Below are 19,920 nucleotides of genomic sequence, written 5' to 3' on the forward strand. Positions count from 1 at the left end.
AGGAGCTGGTAAGGTGCATGCATCAGCTCCTATGCAAAATATGGTCGGATGAAAGCATGCCTGCCGATTGGAATTTAAGTGTGCTCTGCCCAATCCATAAGAAGGGCGATCCTGCAATTTGTGCCAATTACCGCGGGATTAGTCTTCTAAATATCGCCTATAAGGTTCTAGCGAGCGTATTGTGTGAAAGGCTGAAGCCCACCGTCAACCAACTGATTGGACCTTATCAGTGTGGCTTCAGACCTGGAAAGTCCACCATTGACCAAATATTCTCAATACGCCAAATCCTGGAAAAGACCCATGAAAGGAGAATCGACACACACCATCTTTTCGTCGACTTCAAAGCTGCATTCGACAGTACGGAAAGGAGTTACCTGTATGCCGCGATGTCTGAATTTGGTATCCCCGAAAAACTAATACGGCTATGTAAGATGACGTTGCTCAACACCAGCAGCGCCATCAGAATTGGGAAGGACCTCTCCGAGCCGTTTGATACCAAACGAGGTTTCAGACAGGGTGACTCGCTGTCGTGTGACTTCTTTAACCTGATGTTGGAGAGCATCGTACGAGCCGCAGAACTTAATCGCTCAGGCACAATATTTTATAAGAGCGTACAATTGTTGGCGTATGCCGATGATATTGATATTATTAGTTCTGCCTTCTCCAAACTGGATAAAGAGGCAAAGCGAATGGGTCTGGTGGTGAACGAGGACAAAACGAAGTACCTCCTGTCTTCAAACAAACAGTCGGCGCACTCGCGTATCGGCACTCACGTCACTGTACACAGTTATACTTTCGATTAACACCGATAACAATGTCAGCCTTGAAATCCGACGTAGAATCTCTCTTGCCAACAAGTGCTACTTTGGACTAAGCATGCAACTGAGCAGTAAAGTCCTCTCTCGACGAACAAAACTAACACTCTACAAGACTCTCATCATGCCCGTCCTAACATATGGCGCAGAAGCTTGGACGATGACAACATCCGATGAAGCGACGCTTGGAGTGTTCGAGAGAAATATTCTGCGTAAGATTTTTGGACCTTTGCACGTTGGCAACGGCGAATATCGCAGGCGATGGAACGATGAGCTGTATGAGCTTTACGACGACATAGACATAGCGCAGCGAATAAAGATCCAGCGGCTACGTTGGCTGGGTCATGTCGTCCGAATGGATATAAACGCTCCGGCTTTGAAAGTATTCGATGCGGTACCAGCTGGTGGTAGCAGAGGAAGAGGAAGGCCTCCTCTGCGTTGGAAAGATCAGATGGAGAAGGACTTGGCTTCACTTAGCGTGTCCAATTGGCGCCGGTTAGCACGAGAAAGAAACGACTGGCGCGCTCTGTTAAGCTCGGCCAAAATCGCGTAAGCGGTTATAGCGCCAATTAAGAAGAAGAAGAAGATGGTTGTGATTTTCGAAAGATCGCTACTCAGTCGCTAGGCTGCCATTTGCGGCTGAAATCTGACAAAACGGAGATAGTTCTATTTACCAGAAAATGAAAATATTCACATTTTGGACTTCTCAAATTAAATAACCACGCTCTACCGCTATCATCGGAAATTATGTATCTAGGAGTGATATTTGACTCGAAACTCCATTGAAAGTTACAGATTGAAAATCGGGTAAAGACGTCCAGTATTGCTTTCAGCTGTTGGAAATCTATGTTCGGTAAAAAATGGGGACTCAATACACAGATTGGATGTAAAACGATGTGGTTCTTCCAATTTTAACGCATGGATGCCTGGTTTGGTGGGAAGTTCTTTGGAACGGCTATAATATCACTAAACTAGGTACAAACGACTATATGTATTGGCATCACCGAAGCTTGTAGAACTTGCCCCAGTGCTGCCCTGAATGTCGTTTTGCACTTACTTTTCGTCAACTTTTACATATTTCCTATAGCTGCTCAAAGTGCAAAGTGCTTAGGTTAAAGGAGACTGGGCCCTGGAAGTACTTAATTAAGGCACACTGCGTTTCTCTGAACTTCGTGCAGATCTCTCTATCCGCAAACTTTAGTTCAAAGGCAATCTTTCCAAGTAGTCTGGTTTGCAACGAGGAGTAAATCTGAGCCGATGCTAATACCTCTTTTTTCACTAACGGCTCCAAGATGGAATAGGGAGTTGGAGCAAGGGATGTTTTCAGCCAATTTATCTATTTCCTTAGAACTGCGTATGCAGCTATTGTTTTTCAGGCAGACGTCTTTGCTATCCTGCAGACATACAAAATGAACGTGACATCGAGGGAGATACTATTTTTATCGTGGTAGTCAAGACGCGATTAAGGTTCTGATGACGCCATGGTGCAAATCCAAACTGGACAAATTCTGCAAGGTTAAGATCAAATCGCTTGGGTATTCAGGTAACATTTCTCTGATCTGGGTTCCAAGATATAGGAACATAGAGGAAAAAGAAATTGCAGATGAGTTTGCCAGGAGGGGTTCAACTGAACCGGTTTCAGAGATCTCCAACCCGGTCATCGGCGTTTCTCTGACTGCTATTAAAGAGCAATTGCATAACTTTTTTCTCAGGAAGGCTCAGATCAGTTGGAGCTCTATTTCATCGTGCACTATTTCGAAAACCAGTTGGCCCCAGCACAATAGACGCAGGGGTCAGAAAGTCCGAAGGACTCCACGCTATTCAATTTCCAAAATCGTGGCTGTGTCAACCAGCCATTGGACGATCGGCCAATGCTAAGTTCATCTTTCAATCCTTATTACAGAAGCCGTGTGGACCTTGCGGAGAAGAAGAGTGATGAGCACCTTCTCTGTAAATGTCCGGGTTTGACAGCTAGACGATTAAGGTCACTGGGTGCTACTTTCCAGTACAACACAAAAAGAAAAACTGAAAAATCCAATGCATATGACTTGAAAGACCTCTTGTGCCTAAAATCTAATATTAGTTGTCCGCGAAATTTGAGAAGTCAGCTTACTTTTTGAACACACCGCGTATAGTAAATTAGCCGCGGCCAGCTCTAAGATTTCCAATAGGGTCGCAGCAGAAAGGCGAGATCATACAAAATTACACATTTAAGCGTTAACACATGCTTGTCCACATACATACATACATACATGCATACATACATACATACATACATACATACATACATACATATATACCTACATTCATACATCCATTTATACATACCAACATAAAAACAAAGACGGACTTTGCACGCACACTTTCGACTCCAATTTACGCACACTTGTACACACGTATGTGCATGTATGTGTTTGTGTATGTACATTTTCGTCTATAATCACTTTTTGGGCAGCATAAATTACCAGCAACCACCCCAAAAACATTCTGGATATTTAAAATTTACAGAAAAATAAAAACCAGAAAAATACGACGTAAAAAATTGCAAAGTGAGAAAAAACGAAAAAAATAGTAGAAAATCAAGAAAAAGATGGAAAAAAAATTAAGAATAATGTGTCCCCTGTCGTCGCCAGACAGCTACGCAGGCGAGATTATGTACATTAAAAAGTTAAAAGGAGCTGGGGCAGGCAAAGCTGGGAACGGATCCTGTAGCCGCAGCAGCAGCAGCGTAATCATTGCCAAGCTTAAATTGGTGCACATGGCTTGGCCAGTGCGTTAGTGTTTATGACTGAGGCTCGCTGTAAAGCGATAATTTCCCATTAACGCATTCAAACGCACGCATACATGCTCACACACACACACACATAAGAGCTGAACGACTGTCAATAGGCGCAATGTTTAATGTGACGGTGATAATGTCGAAATTGGCCCGCTAGAGTGAATTTCGTTAACGATTTTTTTCACTGTTCATTAAATGTGGAAATTATAAATTTTTAATGCGCACGAGAAGTCACAATTTTCAGGCATAACTTTTTATGTGTAAAAATCCGGTTTTATTGGTGAAAAAGTACCAGTTCTTCGTTGTGTTTCCAAACACGGCTGATTGTGAAAAATCAGTGAGTTGTTTTTTTAGTATTATCAAAAATAGTGTAGGTACATCCTGATATTTAAAGAAAAATGATGGGTGAGTCATTAGTTTTCTTTAAAACCCCATTTCATTTTGATACTAATTGCCAAAATTTTGAAAAATATGTTTTGAAAGTGTTAAGTGAGAGTACTTTGCTGGCTAAATGGTGTGAAGATGAGTTTCGGAAGAGACGCATTTTCTTCTCGTTAGCTAGGTTAGGTTAGGTTAGGTTGAGTGGCTGTCATGCGACACACATAGGCGTAATTTCTCCCATTGTGGTACCACTGTAGCCCGGCCTTTACACTTCTGAGATTTCTCTGAATCAACCTGTGGATTTTATGAATCTAGTTAACTTCGGAGACCTCTTCGTGTTTGTGAAACCTCTTCAATACTATCGAGTGAGGCGATTCCGAGCAGGAAAGCCCTTTTTTGCATAGAGCAATGCATGTTCACAAGAGATGTTCCACGTTTATCTTTCCTTCAATAACTTGCCGTCTTCGACAAAAGTTATTATGTGGTATTCCCATCCATCCCATTTGCTTGCCTTCCAATTAGACAAAGCCCTGTTAGTACCTCTATCAAATTTCTCATATCCTGTCTCCTAAGATTCAACAGCGAATTTGTGCGACCGTTGTTCCATCCTGACCAAGTGTGCCTGCTTATTTGGCAAAACTGTGATTGCCTCCAATGGGCATTAGTAGCATTGATATAGTGACTATATATTAATAATTTTTAAGCAGCTAAGGGAATCGGTAGTAGTAAATTATTTAGGTGAATATTTAGTTTTGCGCCTATCCTTGCAAGCTCATCTGCTTTACAATTACCTTCTATAAGATATTTCTATGATCTGGCACCCATATCTGGTTTATTTAAAAATATTGCGATATATCGCATAATAATTTGTGGCATGTAACTACCGTTTTTAATGAGTGTCTTACTGACTCTAACAATTTCAAAGCTGCCTGATTATCTGAGTGGACATATACTTCAGTCCTAGTTAGGGCTCTCTTCTTTAAGAGCAATAAGTCTTCTCTTCTGCCTGAAAGGCACTTCAGTGAATAATATAATAATATCGACCATCAACCAAACGTCTTTCCTTCCAAGTTTTAAAAGAAAGCTCGACAATTTTCTGTACGGACTTGCCACAAAACACTTTGAAGTTCTGCAGAGTTCTAGACCGGACCATCGCTCTTTATGTAGATTGCATAAATAATCGCTGATCCAATTCATGATTCCTGCGGAAACGATTCCGATTATTGGCTCTGGTCCCTGTGGGTGAACCGCTGATCCACAGTTGTATCGTTTCCTTGAACACCGGAGTGTCCTGGAACCCATATAAGTACAAACCTGCTCTGTCGCAGAAATCTCCTTAGAATGCAGAGAAGCATGTCCAAGAAAATGAATGTATCGACCAGATCCATGCTAAGACTAATCAGAGATGATCTCCACATGAAAGTCTACCGTCGCTCAACAGGTCATCATTTGACAATGCGCTTGAAAAAAATTAGACCACAACAGATGTAAGCACTTTCTTCGGTGGCACGCGGCCAACGGTCATGAAAATATTCGTTCCACAGATGTGAAAATGTTCACTGGTGAAGAAGTTTTTAATGGGATCCCTACAAAATGCTGTATATCAAAATTCTTTTCGTACGAAATACTGTAAATTAACGTAACAAAATTCTGCAGTGACAAAATTCTGTATTTACAGAATTCTGTATTTACAAAATTCTGTACCGTCTTAAAAAAATTCTGTATTGACAAAACTGTGTATTGACGAAATTCTGTATTAACAAAATTCTGTATTGAAAAAATTTTGTGTTGACAAAAGTCAACGAAAAAAGGAGTTCAACACAAAAATACGGTGGATTTCGTAGCCGGAGTTGGACTGATGAGGGTTATTTTTTTGAAGCGCAGCCGAAGGCCGCCCACGCGAAAAGAAGTTCTACGCAAAAATACGGTGGATTGCGTAGCCGGAGTTGGACTGATGAGGGTTATTTTTTTGAAGCGCAGCCGAAGGCCGCCCACGCGAAAAGAAGTTCTACGCAAAAATACGGTGGATTCTATCGTAACTGAAGAAAAAAAGTGCACACTTTTTTTTATAAAATTTGTTGAATTTCTTATCATTTACTTACAGCATTTCGTCAATACAGAATTTTGTCAATACAAAATTTCGTCAATACAGAATTTCGTCAACATTTCGGCAATACAGAATATTTTTTACAGAATTTTGAAATACAGAATTTCGTATACAGCATTTTGTAAACAGAATATTGTATCATACAGCATTACGTACCCAACCCGTTTTTAATAAGCAAAACTAGAAAATCTATGCTAAAACTTCTAAAGACGCCAAAAATGATGTTCCAAGGATTCAGCGTGGCCACCATCCAGCCTCCGTAATGGTTTGGCTGTTTCTTGTTAAGGCGTTACATCTCTTCACTTCTGTGAAAAAGGGGTTAAGGACGGGGGAAAAAGTGTACCAAAAGGATATCTTAGAAGGCGTGGTGAAGCAGTACTCTCTTCAATGGATAGCGTTGAATCTTCTAACAAGACTCCGCTCCAACCCATAAGACAAAAACCACCCAGCAGTGCTAAAAACAATATTCCTGGATTCATAGCCGCAGAAGATTGGCAATCGGGAAGTCCAGATCTGAATCCATTGGACTACAGTTTGTGGCCAAACAATCTTTGGTTCGCACAGCGACGTTAGTATCCATGGAAACCGTGCGTGCTGCAATAGCTGAATGGCCTAATCGTTTGAAGAATTTTGTAAAAGCAAATGGTGACCATTTCGATTGAAAATTGAAAATTTTATTTTTATTTATATATATTATTATTTATATATATTTATTTATATATATTAAATAAAACTAAATTCATTAAAAAAGTATTATAATTTAATATCTATAACGAACTTAATTTGTAACAGAGCTTACGGCAGGACTAAGTATATATAATATCTTTTCTCATTTCAGGATTCCTTATTTGTAAAAAAAAAACAAAAAAACACTTTTTATAATAACAAAGCAAAGCTATTTGTTCTCTCAGCTGTATGCAAATTTGTGTGAGTATGTAAATTTTGTGAACCAGTCATGAAAGCAGTTCCTATACGAGTTCGTACCCTCCTCCAGTCGCCACCTCATTTGACATTTCGCACTCTCGTTTGTTAACAAATTTACACGCCAGTAATTATCAGCTTTGCTTTGCTTTCATTCATACACTCACGCATACACGTTTTGCTTGTTACCTCTTGTTTATCAAAAAACAAAAACAAAAATATCCTTTCACGCCTTATCTACTCGTACCTACTCACATGAATTATGCAAATTTATGCAATTAGCCGCAACACAAATGACCATAAACTATTTAAAAAGTCATATTTACTGACCACTGTCCACACGCATGTCCAACCGACATAGACACCGCATGCCATCCCCCTACGAGTGGTCATTAAGGCAGAGTTCTAGGGTAGCATAAAACGAAGGCAAAGGGATAACAAGCCTTGGCTGATCAAAAGCGCGATTAAAAATCACACTCGCAAGGGCTCCTTAATGACCACTTTAACTACACATGCACATTTGCATAAGCATATTGTTTGCCACACAAATATTTACATATGCACTTATATATGTATGTATGTGTGGGTCTGCATGCTTAAATGCACCCTGGTCACTTCGGTTTTGACCAGCCGCAAATAATAGGGAATGACAGTAATTGTTTGTTCTGCTGGTCAGCGCCGAATCTGTGGTCACTCTGGCAAGCTTGAAAACCGGTTTGAGGGTCGTTTGAATGATGACATAAAAATCACATCTCTTTGAAATTTGTATCCTTTGTGAGAAAAGAATAATTTACTACGAATATAATAAACTTGTTTTTGGTCAATTGGGCAATTGTGAAATTAACTGTTAAGTGGTCAGCGGGAAGTGCTTTCGTAATAGACATTAAGAATATTTGATTGTTTAATTAGCAATAATGTCAGAAAGGGTGAATATCATTACTAGCCATAAAGTTTCATAGTTGAAATGGTCATAAACTTTTTATTGCTACAACTGTCGTAGGTTTCAATAAACCCTTTTTTGCAATTTGTGTATCGTTTATATCACTGAGTTTGTAATATTGATAAACCTGGACATCATCTGCATGCGATAAAGACTATGGTTGATGTACAAAGAAAAGATAAGAGAATCAAGAATAGATACGTGCGAAATTCTCCTATGCTGTCCTAAAACAGATGATGTCAGCGGTCCACTACAAACAATTTGTAAACTATTTTTAAGAAAAGAGGCAATTAACTGTATAGAAGTAGGAGAAAGCTAAAAAAATTGTCGATTTTTGCCAATAAGATACTGTGGTTAACTGAATCGAATGCCTTTGAGCAGTTAAGTAGTGTAAGGAAAGTGACAGTTTCCTCGTAAATGGACTCACGAATATCTTCGATAACGTCAGTCAGCACAGTTGTGTGTGTGTGTGTAATTGGCGCGTACACCCTTTCTGGCTGTTTGGTCGAGTTCCTCCTCCTATTTGTGGGGCTCGTCTTGATGTTGTGCCAGAAATGGAGGGACCTACAGTTTCAAGCCGATTTCAAACGGCAGAGGTGCAAAAATACACTCGGAGGTTTGCCATTGCCTGCCAAGGGGCAACCGCTATTAGAAAAACTTTTTCTTCATTTTGGTCTTTCACCGAGATTCGAACCTACGTTTTCTTTGAATTTCGAATGGTAGTCACGCACCAACCCCTTCAGCTACGGCGGCCGCCAGCACAGTTATATAAGTAAAATTGTGTTCTTTTCGAAAGCCGGAGTGCTTTTTGTGTAAAAGGGAGTTCCTAGAAAGAAAAGCGCCCAACTGTCTATGCATGACTAATTCGAATACCTTTGAAAGATAAGGTAAAATGGCGAGCGGTCTGAGTTCACCGTCAGCTTTAGGGATGGACAATATTTTAATTTAGAATTGGCACAACAGCTTTTAGAAAAACAGGGTCTATACCATCCATCCCAAAGGCGTTTGCTTTGATAGAGAGAAAACATTCAAGGACGTCGTACTGATCAACACACGAAGAACTAAATTTTAAAGCATTTGGTAGAGGGCAAGAGAAATGTATGTTAGTGTTTATAATAGGTATATTCACAGAATTCTACGTCTGCCTTCAATGATAGTCGATAAGGACTTTCTAAGGCTTTTGACAAGGTGACCTACTTAATTTTAATCTCCAAATCGTACAGCTTTGGATTACACCATATATTTATATTTTAAATTAGGTAAGTCGCACCTTTCTTATCGTAAATGTGTAGTTGGTGCTGATGATATCAATTTTTCTCATTTTCGCCTTGGTTCTTCTAGTATACCTCAGGGCAGTATGCTGGTCATTATCAAGTCTATGTAACTCGTGTAGTGTCCTGTGAGTGATACAATAATGTATCGGCGTGATGTGATACAAGTCGCCTCTACCTAAATTTTAGAAAAATGTTTCAGATATTCTTTTCTAAGTCAAGACAGTTATTTGCTCCCTCGTGTTGAATTAAGGAATCGCGTCTCATCATTATGAATGCAGTTTCGGATCTCGGAGCTTTGATTCATACTTTACAACCCAGATACGTTAACGTTACTATTTACTTCACTTGTACGGTTTAACTTCGAATACCACCTTGATCAAAACACCGTCGAAATATGTTCAGAAAATTCAATATAAAAGGGGTTTCCCACAAAAATGATATTATCGCCTTCAAAGTACTCCGCATCAACCGCAAAGCTCTTATTCACTTATACTTTGGTCCAGCTCTCGAAACATTTCTGAAACTCTAGTTTCGGTATAGCCATCAGAGCCGTCTCGATTTTTCCATTGTTACTTCCTTTGAGCAGTTAAACCCGGTTCCCCGTAGTGGTTTTTTGCCTCGATCAAACAGAAAAAATAGTAGGGAGTCATATCAGATGAATTCGATGGCTGCGGGATAGTATTCGTTTCCTTCTTGGTCAAAAATTCACGAATAATGATGCCACTGTGCGATGGTACGATATCATGATGCAATATTTTTTCAAATAAATAATTTTTTTGGCGAAACACTTCACGTAAACGACACATAATACCAAGGAATAGTCCTTATTAACTGTCTGAGCTTCTAGCAAAAATTTGCTGCTATAATCCATAAAAACCGTAAACTTCGCTTTCTTTTTTGATTGGACTACACTCACTCGCCTGACGTCTGGATTGCATGCCGTACTCATAAATCAACGTCTCGTTTCCAGTTAGGATGTGTTTGAAGAATGTTAGGTCGGACTCGGCCAGGGAAATAATGTCTTTTGCGATATCAAGGCGGTCCATTTTTTGCATGAAATTCAGGTGCTTTGGAGCGAACGACCAACTTTGCAGCAACACGGTGCAAGCCCAAACTATGCCCTGAACGGATCCACAATCCAAGTCCTCTGCCAACTCTCTGATGGTTAATTTGCGGTTAGTGATACATTATTCGCTCACTTTGGGATGTTTTCATCAGTTTTTGATGTCGACGATCGAATACTACGTTCGACATCCTCGACGGACGTACCATCTCTTCTGAAGGATTCAAGCCAATCGTAAATGGCTGTTACATTTCTATGGTTTTTGCACCATCAAATCCATTTTTAGCCCAAAATTTTATACAAACTCCATTTTTAAAACTGTAAAAATCAAAAACACGTGGAGAGGTAGATTTACGCTATGCGGCGTAACTTTTACAAATAACTATAAAATATTGGTAGCAATGCTAAGAAGAAAGTCTCCATTACTGGAGAGCATTATTCAGTTTCTAATTCACAAAAATTCTAAAAATATTGGCCCTAAAGCTTCAAAATTAATGACGGCCCACGGCATAGCTCACATTTAAACTGGAGCCGAAATACAAATTAGAGTTATCGAATTGACAGCGATTACCAATTGCGATGAATGGGCCAGTGGTTTGGTAACCGGAAGGTGTAAGTGACCAGTCAAGCGCCGCCGACTGTCATTTTGTGACTTTGCTAGATATTAATTTGAATATCTCTACAACCCATAAAATAAAGACTGAAAAAATGTTGGTATGCTAATAACTATCCACAGAATACACCGAGTTGCGCCGGGTTGTTTGTATATTGATGCTAATCTCTTTAGGAAATGAGCCTTCCCGCGCGGAGCGTCTGCCAAGCGATCAACCGAATCGGCTGGTGGGGGAAATGATCGTTGGACCTTCCCCTTCCACTAGAAACCGGTCCCAGTTCGCTGGCAACAGCGGTGCAGTCAACATCGCTCCGCGTGTGAGAGCTGTTTTAAAAATGTGTTAAGATTTTCCAGTGGCGAAAATGCAGCGATCGTTGGAGCAACGTTACTCGATCAAATTTTGCGTTAAGCTAAACGAAACGAGTACCGAAACCGTTGGGCTACTCAAGGAGGCTTACGGGGACCAATCTCTGTCCATTGCCCCGGTAAAACGGTGTCACAAGTCGTTCAAGGAAGGCCGGGAGCACGTCGAATACAATCATCACGACAATGCGCTGGCGCACACCGCCTTCCTCTGCACCTCTTCATCGGCCAAGATGGGGGTTCCGGTGCTTCCCCACCCTCCTTACAGCCCAGACCTGTCCCCTCCGGACTTCTTCTTGTTCCCGCGCCTGAAAAGAAAGCTAAAGCTTAAAAAATGTTTCCTGCAGTGGAAGGACCGCTACCAGCGGTGTATTGACGCTCAAGGGTCCTATTTTGAAGAATATTAGTTGTATGAGCCAAAAGGTTTAACGAAACTGCTTAAAAAAATAAGGCTCATTACTGTAAATTGCCTAAGCTTACAAAAGAGGGGTGTCTATAAGCCAGAATGTCATAGAAATCCATAAAATTAATTTTCACACTGTCACAAATTCAGAATGGCTCAATCGATTGTAGTACTGTTTTCTTGCTATAAAACCTAGGAATATTTTTTATCATTCTAGATTAATAAAATGCATAAAATATTTTCTACTGGTGTACAAATTTTGAAAACAAAATGAAGTTTTTTTAAAAAATTATTATTAATGGGCTTGTTCGCTTAGTGCCAAACGGTACTAAACTAGAATAATCAGGCAACGCGAACTACTTTTTCGTATATACTTTGACTTTACAATTCAAGGATTAGAGTTCAGAAATTTCTAATATAGTATTTTTAACAGGACTTGCAAAACTAAAAATATGTAATGACCCGAAATTTAAATTCACGCAAGGCATGATTTTTTAACGAAGTGCTGCCAATTTCAGAGCGATGGGCAGTGCCATGTCCTTTCCAATAGGATTATTTTCGGCACAAAGCATCAGCAGTTCGCCAACGAATACGATGAATATTAATGATTTTCAATTGAAGTCTCATTGCTGTTAAGTTTTGGGTGACTGAAGTTTTCCTACCTTTTTTTCGGCTGTGCATGTGCATGTGTGTGAAAACATTTATTTAGATTTTTAGGCTCGCTTGCGAACCGAGTGAGTTTCAGTGCTGCGCTTAGCATTTGCTGCTTCCGATGTGAACGTAGGACGGCGGAACATCAACTAAACAAATCCTTGAAATCATGAAAAAACAGCAGCATTTGAGGCCACGCGATGGGATGAGCAAAGAAATATGTAAGTGAAACTAAAAGCAAAGAGTAAGAAGGAAGACGGCAGAAGACAGAGCAAAGGGAAAGAGGCGCTAGTTAACCAGGCATATATTTTCGAGTTGTAGCGCTGCTTTTCTGTTTAGTTTTCTTTTTTTGTTTTTGTTTTTTTGTTAAATACTGATATTGTGTTTTTTTTATTCTCCTTTTTTGTGCTCTTCACTTTCTTGTTTTGTTTTTATTACTTCACTTCTCCATTTCCATTTCCTCTTTGACGCTGCAAAATGACTTTGATGCCAATGCTTGACGCCGCCACTGCATGACGTGACAGCCCAGCGTGCCTTAATGTCACAAAGCAGTTGTTTTTGTTGTTGATTTATAATTTTTCTGCTCTGCTGGCTGCTCTTGAGCCTCACTCACCCAGCCTTTGAAGATGGTCGATGATTTTGGTTGTCTTGAGATGTTCTGTGACGGCTGGCACAAAAACAAAAAGCGACTCCCCAAATATATTTGAATAAAGGCTGTAAGCAGTGGTTTGCTTCGCACCCCTCTCCCTGCCGTAGTTATGACTTCCTCAACCACTTCCTCTTCCCTGCAGCTTTTCATCTACGCAGCCGTTCTTTGCGTCTATCATCCGTTGACTTGTGGTGGAAATGTTGTTGTTACATGTTTTTTTCTGCTATGCCTCAGTATTTATTGGATTTGCCAATGAAGCATTTGCTGATGAGCGAGTTTTTTCTTATGTTTTTCTATAGTGTTTTTCTGCGTGGTTTGTTGTTGTTGTGTACGTATTTTGCGTGTGTTGCTTTGCATGTCATCTGCTTAAGCTCTAAAAATTAATGATTCTTGAAGAATCAACGATCCTTCACATACACACACGCACACAAACACAATTACATACAGCCACACACACCCATACACTCACAACCACTGACTCACATATCTCCTCTCGTCGACGGCATTTCGTATGGTAATTCCATATTACAACAACTAACTACCCAGCAACAACCAGCTTAGCAATCATAACATCGAAAATATCGAAACAAAGGATATTTTATGGTATTTTTTTGTGATTATGCAAAATTCATTTTTCTTCTTCAATACATTTTATTTTGTGCCTGCGCTGTTTTTATTATTGTTGCTGGCTGCCATGCCAGCTTTTTGCTGCTTTTACACGCCCCCTAAAAAAAGTGGATATTTGGTTTTCCTGCTGCCGCAAATCAAATTTGTATTTTATAGGCCTCAACTGACAAACGGCTGTGCATTATCAGTTCTAATCAAATGCGTCCACACATACATTCCAACATTAACATACACACACATTTGCAAATGTGAATCAGTGAGAAGAAGCAGACGTGCGTTTCCTGAAATTTCAAGCTGCCTTTGGATTACCGCTTCGTGTTGCTGACGAAAATTAATGAATATCGAAAAAGTTGATTATCGCGAAATTGTAAATAAATAGTTTTGTATGTGCGCAGAGTAGCGGTAAAATAGCGAAAATGAGAAATCGTGTTTTTAATTTCCTCTCTATTTTTTTATATTTTATTTAATATTTATAAAGGGTAGTCCAGGTAAAGTTTTCTTATTACGAATTCAATACAGTGAAACCTCGATATAACGAATCTCAAGGAAAGCAGAAAATTTGTCGTTATATCTATTTATTCGCTATAGGTACTTATTGGTAAAACCTTGGTAAAACGAAATTTAAAGAAACCTGAAAATGTTATAAATTGTTTCAATTAGATTTTATTAAAATAATTGGTTATTTTTGTTTGCGCAAGTTTCGATAATACATCGCTCAACAGATGCTAACTGATGGAATGCACTTTTTGGTATAGCTTCCTGTGCCACAAAAAAGGTTTGGAGCTTTCCAACCATTTGTTTAGCTTCTTTGGCACTGATAAAGTTCTCGACCTCTTCATCCTCCTCAACAATGTCGATTGTATTTCTGTTCAAAGCACTATCAACAATGTCATCATCAGTAATGAGAACCGTAGTACTGACGTTATCATCGAAAGTAACAATATCATCAAATCATTAATCCAAATTGAAATGGTTTTTAACGGCAAGCCATTCTTCGCTGTCTTGAACACAATCATTTGTGGTCAAAATATTTGGACTGTCGACAAAGCCACACCTCGCAAAACAGTTGACAATCGTTGGTTTTTTTACGTTTTCCCATGCTTTATGTTGCCTTGTTGAACGTTGATATTACTTTTGCGTCCCCCTTCCATATCATTGATTAAAATTTTGACCACCTCTTTGCGATAGAATTGCTTAAAATTTTTAATTATTCCCAGATCTAGAGGTTGTAGTTTCCATGTTGCGTTTGGCGGCAGAAATTGTAATTTAATAGATTTCAGTGAAGTAGAGTTTTTGTGCGCCATGCAGTTGTCATCGAGCAATAACACTTTGCGATTAGCCTTAGTCATTTCGTTATCAAATTTTTCTAAGTAATCCAACCATATTTCAGTAGTCATCCAAGCTTTTTTGTTCGCAAAGTAGTCCATGATAAGTTTTTAATATTTTTAAAGCATCTTGGATTAGCCGATTTTCCGATTACCAGCAATTTTCTTTTCTCAGTGCCAGAACTATTTACCGTATATAAAATTGAGAGTCTTTCCTTGTTATATTTTCCGCCGTGGCATTTCTCAGATTTAAGTGTCATTGTTTGATCTGGTGCGCATTTAAAAAATATCACACCTTCGTCTGCATTAAAAATATTGTGGGGCTGATATTCTGTCAACAGACATGGTATAAGCGTTTTCCAGTCAGAACAAACTTAGTCACTTACACTGGCACTTTCCCCACCCACTTTTCGAAATCCGATATCCTAGCGCTTTTTAAAATTTTCAAGCCATCAGCTGCTAGCCTTAAATTCCTTGTGCCCCATACGTACAGCGCATTCTTGAGCTAATGGAGTGTTTTGAGTCCAACATTGTAAAAATCATATAAGCAAACAGTGCTCAATGTCACCATATTCAGCAGCCCGTATTCTTTTCATCTTTAATGCCTTGGTTTTGCAAATAATCTCCCTATTTTTTAAAATTGTTGAAAGAGTACTCGGCGGAATATTAAATTGTTTAGCAATTTCTTGCTTCGATTTATCAGCTAGATCAACGGCATCAATTACTAATTTTTTCTCTCAAATAAATAGAAATTTAATTACGTTTTAATGAACTCATTTTGGCAAAATTCAAGGCTCGAGTCACTACAATTTCACACATTTTTGTGTACACGTAACATAATTACGGTACTTTTGCTTATTTTGATGTGTTCTCACTTTGTTATGCTGAGGCTTGGGATAACGGAACTTTAACGGCTTGCCACAAATTTTATTTTGCCTTATTTTTTTTCGTTGTATAGAGGTGTTCGAAAAATTGCTTCGCTATGTAGAGGCTTTCAGACTCAGAAATTCTTCGTTTTAACTATAGAGCATTTTTGTATGAAAAACTTCGTAAAAGCGAGGTTTTTTCAAGGGACTTAAAGAAAAATCCGTTATGTTGAGTTGTTCGGTGTATCGAGGTTTCACTGTATTATTATTTAACCTTCCTATACCCGCGCGTTGGTCTGTGAGACCGAGAAAATGATTTTACGTAAATTTTTGTTTTTCCAGAAACTCTACCAAGTTGAATTTACTGCTAGCTTCCGGTTTTCTTGCAAGCTCTATATTAGTGTTGATTTGGCGTTTGCACTAGACAGGCGTGTTGGTAATTTTTATAAAAATTGGTCTGCAAGACCGACGCGGGTATATGTGTAATTTTTTGTGAAGTTAAAGCAGTTATTTTGTTTTTTGTTTCTTTCTTATTTTTTTACGTTTTACTATTTTGCCGGTACTTTTTAATATTATAATGAATGAAGAGCAAATCAGACTACTTTTGGAGGAAAAAAATTCGACTTCTGATTATGAGGATGAAAATGACAGCGACGTTGAAGACTTTGTTGCAGGAGATGTAGAAAGTTATGATACCGAGCAAGCAGATGATGAAGAAATCGACGAGGAGTTGAATGAGATAGATGATAGAGAATTTTATCTTGGTAAAGATGGACACACTAGGTGGAATAATGATGCTCCGTCAAATCGTGTAAGACGTTTCGCTAGGAATATAGTCACTCAACTGCCAGGGCATGGAAAATCAGCAAAAAACTTGAAGGAAATAGGCGAGGTTTGGAGATTATTTTTTACTGAAGTTGTTATAAATCGTATTGTAAAGTATACTAATGAACATATTGATCGCATAAAACATAATTTTTCAAGAGAAAGCGACTGTACCTATACAGGCAACATAGGAATCGAAGCCCTTTTAGGCCTTTTAATCTTTGCTGGAGTTAGGAGAAATAGTCGCTTCAATGCTAAAGATTTATTCAAAACAGGTGGTTCCTCTTCGGAGATGTTTCGATTACCTATGAGCTGGAATCGATTTTATTTATTAATGCGTTGTCTAAGATTTGACAATAAATTCACACGAGCTGAAAGGACTGCCGTAGATAAACTAGCTCCAATAAGGGAATTATTTGAAGAAGTTGTAGCCGCGTTTCAAAATTACTACAGTGTGTCCCAGTTAAGTTTGACGTTTTTATTGCAAATAAATATTTTTTAAGGTAGAAAAGGCATTTTTTTTTTTTTGATGAGGTAAAAGCGTAAATTTTCTTTTTAAGGCAGATTTTTACATGAATTGCGATATGCCATGATTTTTTATTTCAAGACTAAAAACTAATATAATTTATAATTTATGTATTGTCCAAGAAGTGTTTTTAAGTTATTATAACTTATTTTTATTTATGTGAATAAAACAATATGTTATTGTTTTGTTTTTGTATTACTTAAGAAAAAATTATCGATTTTGATGGCTTTTTTGTTAATCACTTAAAATCAATAAAATAAGTGAATACAAATTTAATGCGTAGTTTTATTTTTTTATTACATCTACGGGATTGAAAAATAATAATTTGTTTTTAGTTTTGTTTGAAAAAACTAATATTTTATGTAGTTTGAACTTTCGGTCTGTGAGACCGTGCGCGGGTATATGTGTTACAAAAATTAACGCGGGTATAGGAAGGTTAATGAATACTGCATTGATTCTTGCTCGGCTGGCTTCCAGGTCGACTGTATTTACACTGACTTTTCGAAAGCCTTCGACAAAGTTTCTCATAGAATCTTAGTTAAAAAATTAGCTTGTTTTGGCTTTCATTCTGCCTTTCTGCAATTAATAAACTCTTATTTGAGCAATAGACGTTGTGTTGTAGCAATTGATGATATTTCATCTACCCCCTTTGCTGCCACCTCTGGTGTTCCGCAAGGTAGTATCTTGGGACCGCTTCTATTTTTGTTATTTATTAACGACATCAAAAGTTGTTCCTCATCTGTTAAATTTTTGCTTTATGCTGATGACCTTAAGATCTTCTCAGCGATCAATACTCAAGAGGATGCCATTCAAGCCGATATGAATAGGCTTTACTTGTGGTGCCAGAGCTCACGACTTTCGCTGAACTTATCTAAGTGCTTTCAATTATCTTACTCAAAAACATCTAACATTTTGTGCACTAAGTACAGTATCTTCGCTTGTGTCCTGCAGTGTGTTAACGGGTTAAAGGACTTTGGCGTTATCTTTGATAACAAATTTTCTGTTAATAACCATATAAATTATATTACTTCAAACTCTTTTTCGATGTTGGGTTTTTGATGAACGCCACTTAGTTCTCTGATCCGTATACTATTAAGTTACTCTACATATCTTGACCTTGTAGTCAGCAAGCTATCAATAGAATCGAACGTGTGCAGAAAATATTTCTCAAATATGCCTTTCGGTCTCTGAATTTTATTGATCCCATGCCATGATATTCTGCTCGTCTCATGCTTTTAAGTCTCAAGTCCTTAGAAATTCGTAGGTCTATACTGTGTCTATCTTTTATTCATAATATTATTATTGGAGTAATTGATTGTCCCTACTTCTTGGAAAGCATGCGATTTAATGTTCACCAGTTATCTCTTAGGAACTTCTGCCCTTTTTATCACTCACTTACTCACTGCACTTACTTTCTGTGGATCTGCAGCTTAAATCCATTGCTGCTTAGAGCGCTATTAGGTTGAAGTAGCTTGGCCTCTGGAGACAATTTCCTGTAGGACATAGTAGCATCTTGAAGCAGTTCTCCCCTGCCTCCTCTGTTCTTCGCACTGATCTCTCCATCTGAAAACTGTATTTTGAGGGTTGTGCTGGTGCTACCTTTCCAAACAGGCAAGACTGGAAGGAGGGGAGAGTCGGCACGAATATAGATACCTCTGTTCTCACTGACGGATCCAAAATGGAATCTGGAGTGGGAGCGGGGGTTTTCTCTAAATCAGCCAGCATTTCGGTCTCCTTTAAGCTGCCGGAAACGAGCAGCGTTTTTCAAGCAGAGGTCTTCGCGATCCTGCAGGCATGCAAAATGCTTCAAGATCGCTGTTGGGAGGGAGACATTAATATATTTTGCCGATAGCCAAGCTGCCATCAAGGCACGGTCGTCGCCGTATTGCAGCTCTCTTCAGGTGAACTCCTGTAAGGAGGAACTCAAACATCTCGATCGAGCAGGAAACATCTCCCTTATATGGGTTTCTGGACACAGGAATATAGAGGGAAATGAAATTGTCGACGAGCTTGCCAGGAAGTGGTCGACAGAACCGATTTCAGCTGTCCCCCTCGCAGACATCGGTGTCCCTTTGTCCATTCTTAGGGAATCTACACAATTTTATTTCTAAGAAAAGCGCAAGACAGATGGAGGTTAATTTAGCACTGCAATGTTTTTTCTATCATTTAATGAACATTTGAAAAGTATAACAAAATTTTGTACTGGTTAAAATAAGTTGAAAAAAATGTTTAACAACGCTAGAGTTTCCAACTGGCGTACAAGATACAGCTCGTAATTATTATCTAAACCAAAAAATTCAAATGGATTTCTAATTATCATGATTTTTTATTCTCGATGAACTAAGAAAACTGAGAGAAATTCCAAAATTTCTACTTTTTGGAGGTTTTAAAGAAAAAAATGCATTTCTATAAAAAAAAACTTCACTTCAACTTGGTATAAAAAACTTGAAAAATTTTTTTTATCTATTTTGTTAGTTCAAATAGAAGATAATTTAATACTGAAGGACAAGCTATGATTCATTTCAAAAGGTTCATTCGTTTTTTTTTCATTCATTTACGCCAATTCAAAGAAATCATAAAAATGAAAAGTCGAGAAAAGAAGATAAAATTTGTACTATAGCTGTCCGGTCTCAGCGTAACTACCTAATGCTCGCCTACCTTTGGCGAAAATATTGAGAATTAGGCTCTGTAACTTTGTGTGAATATTCTGAAATATATTAGGAATCGCTTAAAAAGAAAAAAAAATTGATTTTTTTGATCTCATAAACCAGGCTCCCCCCTTAAGGTAATGG

The sequence above is a fragment of the Anastrepha ludens genome, chromosome 6 (assembly GCF_028408465.1).
Source record: "Anastrepha ludens isolate Willacy chromosome 6, idAnaLude1.1, whole genome shotgun sequence".
NCBI lineage: Eukaryota > Metazoa > Arthropoda > Insecta > Diptera > Tephritidae > Anastrepha > Anastrepha ludens.